General features: G+C 44.8%; 1 pseudogene; it reads right to left on the reverse strand.

Moving 5' to 3' along the window:
* Positions 1 to 11,267: 11,267 nt before the first annotated feature.
* Positions 11,268 to 12,918, reverse strand: LOC101775147 (annotated as a pseudogene).
* Between the last annotated feature and the right edge of the window lie 660 nt (positions 12,919 to 13,578).

Genomic DNA, 13,578 nt, shown 5'->3' on the forward strand with positions numbered 1-13,578 from the left:
ATTGGATGATGTTGATGTTGATACCTGGTCCAAAATCTCCTGGAATGAATATTGATGTATATTTGAGGCCCCTCGTTAATGAGCTGAAGGATCTTTGGGAAAAGGGTACTGATACATGGGATGACAAGGTAAAGAAGAATTTTAAACTACATGCTACTCTGCTTTGGACAATTAATAACTTTCCTGCATATGTGATGCTTTCTGGTTGGAGCACAAAAGGCAAATTTGCATGTCCATACTGCCACAAGGATACAAATTATTTGTGGTTGAAATTTGAAAACAAGCACTGCTACATGGGACATCGTCGTTTTTTGCCCTCAGACCATCCATGGCGCATGAACAAGATGAGCTTCAACAATGAGGTGGAAACTAGGGAGGCTCCAGTACCACTGTCTGGTCAACAGGTATTGGACCAATATGAAACTTTTGATCAAGTGAGATATAGAAAGGCGACAGCAAAAAGGAGGAAGCTTGACGAAGATAAAAGATGGCACAATTGGAAGAAGAAGAGTATTTTTTTTGAGCTCCCTTACTGGTGTTCTTTGCTCATAAGGCATAATTTGGACATGATGCACATTGAGAAAAACAAATGTGAGAGCATATTAGGTACTTTGCTTGAAATTGAAGGTAAATGTAAGGACAACGAGAAGACCCGACTTGACATGGAACAGCTAGGGATAAGGCAAGATCAGCACCCTGTCATTAACAATGATAATTATACCTTGCCACCAGCCTTGTACTTTTTAGATAAGGATGACAACAAAAGTTTATGCCAATTTCTACATGGAGCGAAGATGCCTGATGGGTTTAGCTCCAATATAAGGAGATGTGTTGGCGCAAATGCATGTAAGGTGTCTGGACTCAAAACTCATGACTACCATATTATTCTACAGAAATTGTTACCCTTAGTCGTCAGAAAGATTTTGCCTGAAGATGTTGTCATGCCATTGATTTAGCTTAGTAGGTTCTTCACTGCACTTTGTTTGAAGGAGCTGGTGGAAGAAGATCTTGACAAACTTAGTAGTTCAATTAAAGAGACTCTTTGCCGACTTGAGATGGTATTCCCACCTGCGTTTTTTGATATCATAATTCATTTGCCGGTTCATCTAGCTGAAGAGGTTAAACCTGGAGGGCCCGTGTGTTATAGATGGATGTATCCCGTTGAGAGGTATCTACGTACTATTAAAGGCTATGTGAGAAACAAGGTGCACCAAGAAGGTTCAATAGTCGAGGGATACATAGTCGAGGAGTGCCTTACATTTTGCTCTAGATTCTTGGACGTCGACACCAAGCTGAATCGCGCTGATCGTCATGAAAGTACAGCAGTGAATGGGCCACCATCTGGTCTGAGCATATTTGGAGAAATGGATTACAAGAGGAGAGGAACTACGGCCAAGGGCATGACCACGCAACCACAAAGTCGGATACACCACTAGCGTGCAGATTCGGCCACTGAAAGATCCACACCGCGCCCACCTGAGATGGAGCATATAGGATGTTGAGGGGGTGGGGTTGCCTCAGCAGTCGCATTGCCGCACACGCCGGCCCAGGTAACACCACCCACATGAACCATGCTGAATGCACACAGCACAACCAGATCCATGCCAAAGAGCAAAGGATTGGACTAGTCACGCCACGAATCCGGTCGGATAGCCATTGGTGGAAAATGGACCTTTAGTCCCGGTTGGATAGGGCCATAGATTCTGAAAATCCAACTAAGACTAACTATTTGAGATAAAAGAGGGTGTCCTTTAGTCCTGGGTCATCCACCTGGGACTAAAGAGCCCCTTTAGTCCTGGTTGGTATTACCAACAGGGACTAAAAGTTTCCAAAAAATAAAAATAAGGCCACCCGCGCCGGCCACATGCCTCCGTCCGCGCCAGCCGCCACTCGCCCGCCCGCCGCCTCCCGCCTCGACTCCACCTCTGCCCACCCGCGCCTGCTGGTCGCCCGCCTCTATCCGCCTCCGCCCGCCTACCCGCCCGTGCCACGCTCTCTGGCTGCCGGCCTGCCCACGCCTGCACTGACCGGCCACGCCGGCTCGCCCCGCGCACCACTGCCCTACCCTCACCCTGCTGCCGCTCCTCACTGCCAGTAAGGGGCGAGCAGAGGGAGAAGGGGAGGGGCAGCAGAGGGGAGAGGGTGGGAGAGGAAGGCAGAGAAGAGAGGGAGGGGATCGACTTTTTTATTTTTTAGTCCTTTTTGCGAAAGATTCTCACAAATACGCCCCTGACGGAACCAATTCCAAAAATGGACCCTTATCTTGGCGCCATCCACGCTGGCGCCAAGCTTACACGTCTCGGCGCCAGCCATGGTTGGCGCCAAGGTCCATGCGCAGCTGCTGACGCGGATGCCGACGTGGCGGGGGCTTGGCGCCATGGATCTTGGCGCCAAGCTTGGCGCCGTAGGCCTTGGCGCCGAGCAATTTACCCATGCCTCCCGGCGTTTCGAACGAAACAAGTATAATTATTCCGAGGAGTGTGCAACAAACTATGCTCTAGTTCAACTGGTTAGGTAGTAGGCTTTTTATCCCAAAGACCTGAGTTCAAACCCCTATGATGAATGTTTTTTTCTACATTTTTTTTCTAGCGGCTCCCGGCGGCCGTTTTTTCTTCTAGCGGCTCCCAGCCGGAATGGGAGGTCCGTTTCCACCTGCGAGCTTTTTTTCCCCCTGCCAGACGCTAGAAATCCTCCTGCCAGAAGCTAGAAAAAAAATAAAATGTAGAAAAAAAGATTATCCCAAAGACCTAAATTCGAACATCTATGTTGAATGTTTTTTTCTACATTTTTTTTTCTAGCGGCTCCCGGCGGCCGTTTTTTTTCTAGCGGCTCCCGGCCGGACAGGGAGGTCCGTTTCCACCTGCGAGTTTTTTTCCCCATGCCGGGGTTTGAACTTAGGTCTTTGGGATAAGAAGTCCACGTCCTAACCAGTTGAACTAGAGCATAGTTTATTGCACACTCCTTGGAATAATTATACTTGTTTCGTTCAAAACGCCAGGAGGCATGAGTAAATTGCTCGGCGCCAAGGCCTACGGCGCCAAGGCTTGGCGCCAAGATCCATGGTGCCAAGCCCCCGCCACGTCGGCACCCGCGTCAGCAGCTGCGCATGGACCTTAGCGCTAGGATGGCTGGCGTCGAGACGTGTAAGCTTGGCGCCAGTGTGGATGGCGTCAAGCTAAGGGTCCATTTTTGGAATTGGTTCCGCCAAAGGCGTATTTGTGAGAATCTTTCGAAAAAGGGCTAAAAAACAAAAATGTCGGGGGAGGGGAGGGGGCGGCGGCGGCACAGAGAGGGAGGAGAGGAGGCGCCAGTGGGCGCCTACACCAACCGGGACTAAAGGGGGGTTTTAGTCCCAGTTAGTGTTTCCAACCAGAACAAAATGTCCCCTCATACCACTAGTTAGTCCCGATTGGTCTTTACAACTGGGACTAAAGCTCCCCCGTCGGTGGTCTTCAATGGCTCATTTTTGACCCGGAACTAAAGGCACTGTAGTCCCAGATCCAAAGACAATCGGAACGAAAGTACCTGAATGGAAGGTTAGTTCTCTACTAGTGAGTATTGGTACGGTACCACAACGGAAGGGGAGAGGTGGACAAAAATCTGCAACGAGCCCCGCTGCCATGGTCCTTACAGTTAGCCAGGCTTTCAACCGCGCGGAAGGAGCTGACAGCACGGGTCACGGTTTCCACCGTGTCGCCCCGAGGGAGACGAAGCGCAAAACTAAATCAAGGACGGCAGGATACCAATAGGATTGGCTGGTGTCGATCAAAAAATATGGCAAAGTGGCGTTTCCCTTTGCCTTCCAAGTGTCAACAATCTAACTTCGATTCCACGTAGATGGCAGGCCGGAAGCAGAGAGATTCTTTCTTTCTCCTCTGTGGACCATGGCGATTGCTCGTTTGCCTTTCTGTAGAGGTCGTTTCCTAATGTTTGATTGAACGACGACTTGCATCCGTACGTGCGCATACCATTTGGAAACGAAAACACTAGTCAGTTCCGTCAGCAGGATAACAGGCAGCATGGGCGTTAGCTTGTTCTTGTCGGTATCAGCTCATTAATAAAAAAAGAACGATATAGAAAATGTAAGTACGCAGACATTTCCCAATGTTTGCACACTCATGGAAATAAAAGAGTCCCTAATTTTCTTTACGACAATCGACAAGCATGGCAGACGCATCCCATCACTAGCACGCACATCACACACTCATCAACACGACACAAACTACAAACACATGCGCGAGGGTCCCCTAAGCACGCTACGAGTCAATTAGAGGCACTGAAGATCGAAGTAGACTAGATACAGACGCCTTCACTGCTACTACTACTGTAGCCATAACCAGAGCTTCAATTCAGACTGGGAAAAATCTTGCCGGCCAGCTTCGTACAGGAGAAACCCAGAAAAGTTTGCACGAAATTCGTTGTCACCTTGGGATGCAAGGTTAGCTCACAAAATGCGTTGTCACGAAATTCGTTGTCACCTTGCATGTTAGCTCAATTTGAGAAGAAATCAGTGAGAAAATAAAGAATGGCGCCGTGGAACTGTAACACCTATTCTTTGTTTTAGAAATGTCTCCACGTATAGAACAGAGTAGATAAAAGGTCAGACCAGAGATAGATTAGTACAGGAAGAAGGTTCAGATGAAGAAAGGGCGGAAACAATGCACACACTTTTAAATGGGGTAACAGAATCGACAACGCGTGCGACCACTTCAACAACTTAATGCAACGACGCAGCGACCCAACTGTATCCACATCGATCCACTTCAACGACATGCAACGACGCATGACTTTGACAACTCGTCGAATCAAATGACTGCACGGACAACTCACTTCTAGTACCGTCGGAACCGTTTGTACCGGGCGCCCGACCGCGATACTAAATGTCATACCATTGAGTACCGGCCAAAATACCCAATACTAAATACATCATTTAGTATCAGTTGGTATACTAAACGGCTTTGCGCCTAAAAAATAAAGAAAAAATTGACGAACAGTCGGGAGGCCCCTGCACACGCGCATGTGCTAAATAACTCACGCGTTACACGAACCTTACTTACCATCTTACCTACACAGCACATATGATGGAATTAGATATGCTTTTCTTTTGAAGTAACCTGTGGAGAGGCGTACCGGGCAATAACACCAACCAGTACTAAAGTATCAGGCGGTGTTATTGTCATGTACTAAATGGTACTCCACGGGGTACTGGTGTTATTGCCCGGTACTAAATGGTCCAGACCTTTTAGTACCGAGTCATAAGACCAACCGGTACCGGGTGATGTTTTGACCCGGTATTAAAAGGCCTCGAGGACCCAAAAATTTAGACCCGGTACTAATTCCGCGCACGCGTTAGTACCGGACCAAACGTGTTGGATGAATGCTCAGTTTTCTTGTAGTGCGAAGATAAACTTCTAAATCAGTGACATGCGCGAAGATAAACTTCTGATTGTAGTTTTTACCTGCACTACTAACAGTAAATAATCAGTGACATGCGCGAAGATAAACTTCTGATTGTAGTTTTTACCTGCACTACTAACAGTAAATAATCAAGTACGTACTACCGACACAACATCAACCACTAGCTAGTATTAGTCGAAAATGTTGCATTCCTAGTTCCATGTTGTTGGGAAAATGATATCCGCCTAACTCTTTTCCCATGCGAAGGGGTTTTGACTGGTTTCAGGGTTTACGTGCAAAGACCCATAGAGGGCTTGCCTGCGGCAAAGCAAATATGACGGGCGAGGGCTCCAGGAACTAGCGAAGGCGAAGGCACTGTTCATCGACCAAGCGAAGTGTGCCTCCGGGCAAGGACAGTCCAAGGCAGACACAAGGGCGTTGTGGTCAAGTTCAATAGCGAAGGCAAACCCCCGAGTAACTTACTATCATTCAGTTTTTTCCATAAAAATTCAATACAAACTTCATCTAGACATTTTAGAAAAGTTGTTCCCTTTGATTATGAGTGGCAGTCAAAGATCTCGGTAGGATCCAACTCATTTTAAGAAGAAGGGATTCAAAGTTTTTTGAAAGCCAAAGTGTGACCCCTCTGTTTTCAGTAACAGTCAAACACAACCGCAATAATCCTATTTGGCGTTGTGAGCTACTATTTGTCTGACGATGACCTTTGGATTGTTGGAATGGTTCAACAGACCTATATGCAAACTTTCCCTTTCCTCCATTTTTCATGAAGGAGATCAAATTTAATGTCAACATTTATTTGAGAAGTCTAATGCATTTCTTCAAGAAGTGTTCTAGCTCTTTCAAAACATTGATGGTGTATTCAAAGTTCAAACGCCACTTGTACTATATATCCATGCTTTTATAATCTCTGCCACTTCCAGTAACTTATAGAATGTCACCTGATGTGGGTCAGTGCGTGTTATTTTTTTTCCTTGTTGTATAAATCCTATACATTCTGAATATGCCCTAGAATAACATCGATAACGTGTAAACCAGTGAGCCACTGATGATATATCTTGTTGCATATTGTTTTCCAAAGATATCTTGATGCATATTACTATTTGAGTTCTATACTTCTGCTTCTAGCTGTCACAAAAGCATTGCAATGACTTACGTGGTGCATGACAGCATGATGAGTAATGCAAATTGAACTTCCCTTCTAACTCCTGATTCTCGGAGATTAAGTGTGAGGAAAACTTCCTAGCAACTCCCTCTGTTCAAGTCGTTTTAGATTTTCTAGATGCATAATTTTAACTATGCACCTAGATATATGCTTATGCTACATATAAAGTAAATACTATATTCATAGAAAAGTTAAAACAACCTATAATTTGAAACGGAAATGTACTTTTCGATCAGAAGGTTTTGTTATCAAATCGGTTGTTTTCCACTTCATAATCGAATATTCTCTTCTTCTTTTGAATCTGGCCCACAAAAACAATGACGTCCTTATTACGTGCTGTCATTGGAACCTCAATGACCTCAGTGACGTCACTTAGTCTAAAGTTTTTCTTCTTCTTCTTCATTTGACACGCTGAGTCTTAAAGCTTTGCGTGTTGCCAAAGCTGTTATTTTGACCTCAGTGACCCTTAGCTCAGGTCTAAGGTACGTCATTCAAAAAAAAGTCTAAGTGTCCACGTATGTCAAATTAAATTCTTCCGGTCAGAGATAGAACTATATATTATTTATAACTTTTTATATTAGCATGTCAGAACTATATATATTATTTATAACTTTTTACATTGACGTAAAAATTGGACTTCAGACTTCTGCGTTGGACAACACGGAGGACCTAGAGATCTGCTTAACTCCATTATAGACTCCAATCAGCTCGCGAGTGGTGCAACGCGTGCCAGTCAATTTGACCTAAAAATTGATAAGGCAAACATTAAATTCCTGAGCGGATCGGTGGCGAAGCCTTTCGAACTCATGGTTCTTGGAATAAACACCCCTCACATAGATATTTAATGTAATCATGCGGTGTAAATAAACAAAGTATTAATGGTATGCACCATCGGCTGTATGAGTCGATGGGTTAACATAAAAGCATTGTAAAACAACAGCCATAAAAGGAGCCCTTGCTAACCATGCGCACATCAAATAGACTAACAGATCTGGTCAATATCTTGATAAGTGTAATTAAACTTAGACAAGGCAACACGAATGAGAGTGCATTGATATCAATCTATTAACCTAAAAGATTAGAACACAGCAATAAGGACCTCTTGTCTACCGCTTACAAGCTAATTAAGCTAACGGATCTAATCAATGTCATGATAAGTGTATTGAACTTAGACAAGGTAACACGAATGAGAGGACATTTACTTCATCCCATTAACTTAACAAACAGGCAAGGCCTCGTATGTGTACCTATCGGCTCAATGACGTCATCACGCTTCTGTGAGATATGGATGATATACAGCCGATGCATCAGCTCTCAACAGTAGCGTTCTGACGTTAAGGATCCAACGGCTAGCAATACGAGGGGCAGGGGTAAAGATCTATTGGACCTAGCATATGTAAAGCGTTAAAAGCATGCAAGATCTAACCAGCTGATACGATTAGATAACTGGTGAACGCTTAAACAAGATTAAAGAGCCAATGAAGACAACCTAACCAGATCTAAGCCGTTCGATAACTGTGAGCGCTTAATAAAACTAAGAGATCGATATAGTGCAACTTAATAAAACCAAGCAACTCGATAACTGTGAGCAACGTCGAAGATAAGCAGAATATTGGACAAAGCCTAGAAAGTTCTATTTGCAATCTAAGATAACTCGATAACTAGCCACACAACCGAATATCAGAATATAAGACTTAACTTAGAAAGTTCTAATAGAGGCTGTAATGACCGAGTCACGGTACTTACAAGCTCACATGAGATCAAAGCTGATGCAGCCATATGCACAAGAAGAAACTCGTCAAAACTACTCTACTCCTACTTCTAGGGTTTTGGCGGCATGGCACCGAAAGGTTGTATTGATTGATTAATGATTATTTTTACAATGGCCGGAGGTACATATTTATACCTTGGACTAAAGACTTCTGGTTGAGCCGTACCAAGACTTGCCTAACAATAAATATCTAAATAAAAAAAATATTAAGATACATAGACTCTAATTATTTTCTATATGTAGAGTTCTCGCTAATGAAGCTTCCTTCAACATGTCCGCGAAAAGATTCCTTCAACATGTCCGCGAAAAGATCAACCTGCATGTGTCTTGAAAGTAGGCTGAAAACTTCCCTTCTTTAATCACCTTTGCTTATAGGTGCGGGCTTTTTCCTTCTTGTCTTCTTTATTCTAATCACCTCTTCTTGCTTGACCAATAGCCAATTTTTGCATTATAACTTCTGGACTTTGTGTCTTGACAGCTTCTGCAGGATTGGATAAAAAACCAGAACAGAGGTTTGGAACTCCTTGGAACAAGCAGCCAGTCGGCCAGCTAAAATCTCTCTGGACAGACCACTGTTTGAACTGCCGCCGAAAGATACTCGTAGCCGCCAGAAACTTGCTGATCACCGTCTGTATGTACGCTAGCTTCTCATCGTCGCCTGTGATTCTAGTATATGCATGCTAGTGGCCGATTGTCTCTCACTTCGGATCTTATGAGGTTTTGCCGGTCAAAATCTGACGTCAACAGCCACCAGAATTTGAAAATGATTAGGCAGCTGAACTTTGAATAATGTAACAATATTACTTTGATTTCCTATGCATCCAAAGAAAACAACAGCCCAAAGTAGTGAAAACTGTGATCAACCCACGGTACATATAATATAATAATGATACGCCGGCATGACCGTACCTGTGGCAATCTTTTCTCGCTATTTTCTCTTCATCTCTTGGACACTTAACTGTAATGAGCGCAGATCCACATGAATTAGGACCGTTTCAGCATGTTCTTTTCCAGGTACATTTCTTCTTTTATCAAGACGGACAATGCCATAGGCCGATTAAGACAAGGAAATTAAATAACATATTCTCGAGTTGTCATCCAACTTTTGATGGGGCACAAATTAACAAAAGATGCGAGGGAGTTGATCGTGTTTATAGCACTATTCAAACCTAGCTACCAGATGGAGACACAGAGACCTTGATCATGCGCGTGACTGTCTTTTTACCCCTGCCACTAGGTCTATAGTCTCTATACCCCTGAGGGTTTCTCGGCTGATCATTAGCATTTTAGTGTGCTCTTTGGCAAGAAGACCAATTAATCATATACTTAGTCAATAAGATGAGTAGAGATGTATGTTACCTATTGAGGGAAAAGAAGAGGACACCACCCTTGTAGATCATGTTATATAACCTAAGAGCATCTTCAGCAGTCTCCCAATAAAATTTCTCAGGCATATTCCGATACCACTTTTACCATTATTGGGAGAGTTGCTTTTGTAGTCTCCCAATAATCTCATCCTAATCTAACTACCGTACTGGGAAGTTACAACTCCACCTTTATTTAGGAGAGTTTGGGTGACTTATTAGGTTGTCCCAATAATTATTGGGAAAAAGAAAAGTTGAAGGGAGACTACTGGAGCACTATTTTCTTATCAATACTTTCAGTATGGTAGTTGGATTGGGGAAAGGGAGACTGCTAGAGATGCTCTAAAGCTTATGGGTCAAACCGCAGCAAAAGGAAAAAAAGTAGGAAAAAAACCTGATAGTTATATATAGGTACGGTGTCCAATGGTTTATTGTTTTCCTATATCATTTTCTCAAACGGCAAAGAGCGTATCTAGTAAAATCTGGATAGGCTGTGAGGGCAAATCACTAACAAAACCAGAAAAACACTACTAACAAGTAATTATCAATAAAAAATTTGTAAGAAATTCTTAATAAAAAATTCTAAAATTGCTCATTTCGAATTTCTCTGAACTATGAACTTGTTCTCATTATATTAAATCTATTGCCTATGTTTACTACTTAAATTGAAGCATGGTTGATCATGAGAAGAAAATATTTGCACTGATTGTGCCACGAAGATTCAATATGAACATGTTTTCTCTTTGTTTTTTAATTTCTTCAAAAATCAATATTTTTAGAATATTGGTTCAACAATTTGAATGTCATATTTCAACATTTTTAATATATCATTTAAACAATTTGTGTATAAAAGTAAATTTTATAAATTGTTGACGACATTTGTACTTTGTTCAACCGAGCTTTTTAAAACCATTAGTTGCATATGAATTAATCTTTAACAAATTGTATAGAAAATGTTGAACATGTCATATCAAATTGTGGAACTACTTTATTTTAAATTAAAAAAAGTGTTGAATCAAGCATAAGGAGGGAAATCCTAAGCTACTAGTAGTAAATTAATAGAAAGAATGGGAAACAAATCAAAAAAAGAAAGAAAAACAGACACGTGTGCAAGACAGCAAGAGAGCCAGATTGCTCTTGTTGGCGGGCTTCCTTTGTGGCCTGTTGTGGGCTGTTCGATCTGAGAATTCCCATGGGCCGATCCCCAGATAGGTCTCCCAATGTGAACATGATGAGCTGGGTTTTTTTTTTTTTTTGAGGGCGACATGATGAGCTGGCTAGCTGCATCTCAATATCTCATCATGTTATTGTGCTTGAATGTACTCATGAGCTAAACCCTATGTAATCAGAAAATATTACGAGGCATGCTAGTTAATAAGAATGAATCCCGACTCTTGATAACAAATTTAGGGACACTAGCAGCAAGTTAGCAACCCAATGGGAGCAGCAGAAGCCACATTACATTCCGCATACAAGGGGATCTGACGATAATTAGAACCAGCTCAAGTCCACAAACTCACTTGGAACTCAAACATGTAGACGCAGCACATCGAGTGGAGCGCTTCAGAATCAACCGCAAAGATCGAGCAGACTCCCGAATCCTACATGCACAACACGCCGTGGATCGTGTGCCCGGAGCTCGCAGTCGGCGGCGGCGTCAGACAACCGGAGTCAGCAGCGGCTTCTCGAGAGCATGCGCCTCCAGGTTACCGAGCACCAGGTCCGCCATCACCCTGCGGGTCTCGCGCGTCCCGGACCCCACGTGCGGCGCCAGGACGACGTGGTCGAGCGCCGTCAGCACCTCGGGCACGTCCGGCTCGTCCTCGAACACGTCCAGCCCGGCGCCGCGCCGCCGCCGAGGCGGCCCTCGTCGAGCGTGGCGACGAGCTCGGGCTCGTCGACGTGCGCGCCGCGCCCGACGTTCACGAGCACGCCGCTGGCCCCAGCACCTCGATCACCTCGCGGCTCACGGTGCGGCGGCTCTGCTCGTTCAGCGAGCACGCCACCACAAGAACGTCGCTGTTGGCTGCCAGTTGAACTGCTGTAGGGCGATACGTGTAGTTCGGCTAGGTTTGTACTTTTCTTCTCTGGTAGTTGTGGTGGACCGGGCAACCGGAAGCTTCCACCCTCTTGGCACCCTATCCTGCCTAGCCCAAATGCCAACTCTTTTGCCACTAAACTGCAAAAAGAATAAAACCATCATCACATTTACAAGATAAAGATAAATTCTTTAAAAATTTTCACAAAACTTAGAAACATCTGACCATCAATTTTTTTACTTTAATCATCAACGACAATTCAATTAGCTGTGGGTACTGTACACGTTACAATTTCTATCTGAGTACCATGTTACAATATAAATTTTAAACACATGTCCAACGCAGCTGTCTTAATCAAAAATTCAAAATCCTATCTTTCCCCCTTTTTTTCAAATTCAAAGTCATATCTTTGCCCACACCCCCCCCCCCAAAAAAAAAAATCAAAGTCCTATCTTTCAATTGAGCAGTGATCGGCATAATGACAGAACCATATAGAATGATGGAAATGAAAGTGTACAATACAATGTAACATAACCAAAGTACAGTACATTAGCAAAATCTTCTTTTTCTAGAAAGCTAAGCATGCATGCAGCAAGTTTTTTTTTTTTTGAGGAAATGCATGCAGCAAGTTGGGCATGATCGAGAACTATTGAGCTCAGCGACAGAAAACTGACCCGTGTGGTGAGGCCGTAGTCGACGTTAGCCTTCCAGTGGCCGGCGCGGATGTATCTGTCAGCCTGCGGAATCCTGCGCAGCGCGGCGATGGCGAGACCGACGGCGAGGTCGGCCACGTCGTCGGTGAGGACTCCCGGACTGTTGGTGACCCGCACCCCGCGGTCGCGGCACCAGGCGAGGTCGACGGGGTCGAAGCCGACGGAGTAGCACGCGATGATCTCGAGCCGTGGGAGCGCGTCGATGAGCGCGGCGTCGCAACCGGAGCCGCCACCGGAGACGAGGGCGCGGACAGACGGCCCGTGCGTGCGGAGGAACTCGTCGCGGCGGTCCTGCGGGGAGTCCCAGCAGAAGCGGAGGAGGCGGCAGCGGCGGCCGAGCTCCTGCTCCAAGGTACGCGTCCAAGGGGTGCAGCAGCAGCACTGCACGCACAGGGACTCCATGGGTCGCCGCTCACTCAGGAGGTGAGCGGTGGAGGCAGGTGTGGGTATACAAACGAGGACGACAGGTGGGAAGTGTCAACCTATACGCGTATGCTGGCTATATATTTGACATCGACGTACATACAGAGGACAAGCAGAAATATGCGACCATCCGAGCGCGTCTCCAACAGCATGAGCTTGTTGCTGGCACTGAACATGCCAAAAAGTCTCCTCCTCCGTATACTATCTTTAAGGCTGGCTTATGGTGTTTTAAATGCTTGCATGTGCATATAGATAGTGCAGATGTTGCGGCTCGCGTCGGTCACGTCTAGGGCAGTTGCTCGGCTCCTAAGTAGCTCATCTCACCTCGGCTAGGGGGATTTTTTAACGAGCCGAGCAGCTCGTTTTGTTAACGTGCTGGCTCGAGCTAGCTCGTGAGCTGCTCACGAGCCAAACGAGCTAGAAAGCTAAAGCCCTAACACAGAGAGTCGAGCCACAAAATCTGAGCCGAGCCAACCAATGTACCCAAAGTATAGTGGATTTTAGAGAGTTGAGAACTTTATAGCTACTATTTTTATATTTCATATATTTTGAGATTGTAATTTCAAATTTACATATGGCTCGCGAGCCTAACAATGCAAGCTGGCTCAAGCTACTAACGAGTCGAGCCGAACCAGCTTTTTTCTTATTTTGTTAGCGACCCGAGACGAGCCGGCTCGTTAGGCTAACG

The sequence above is a fragment of the Setaria italica genome, chromosome IX (assembly GCF_000263155.2).
Source record: "Setaria italica strain Yugu1 chromosome IX, Setaria_italica_v2.0, whole genome shotgun sequence".
In the NCBI taxonomy this organism is placed as follows: domain Eukaryota; kingdom Viridiplantae; phylum Streptophyta; class Magnoliopsida; order Poales; family Poaceae; genus Setaria; species Setaria italica.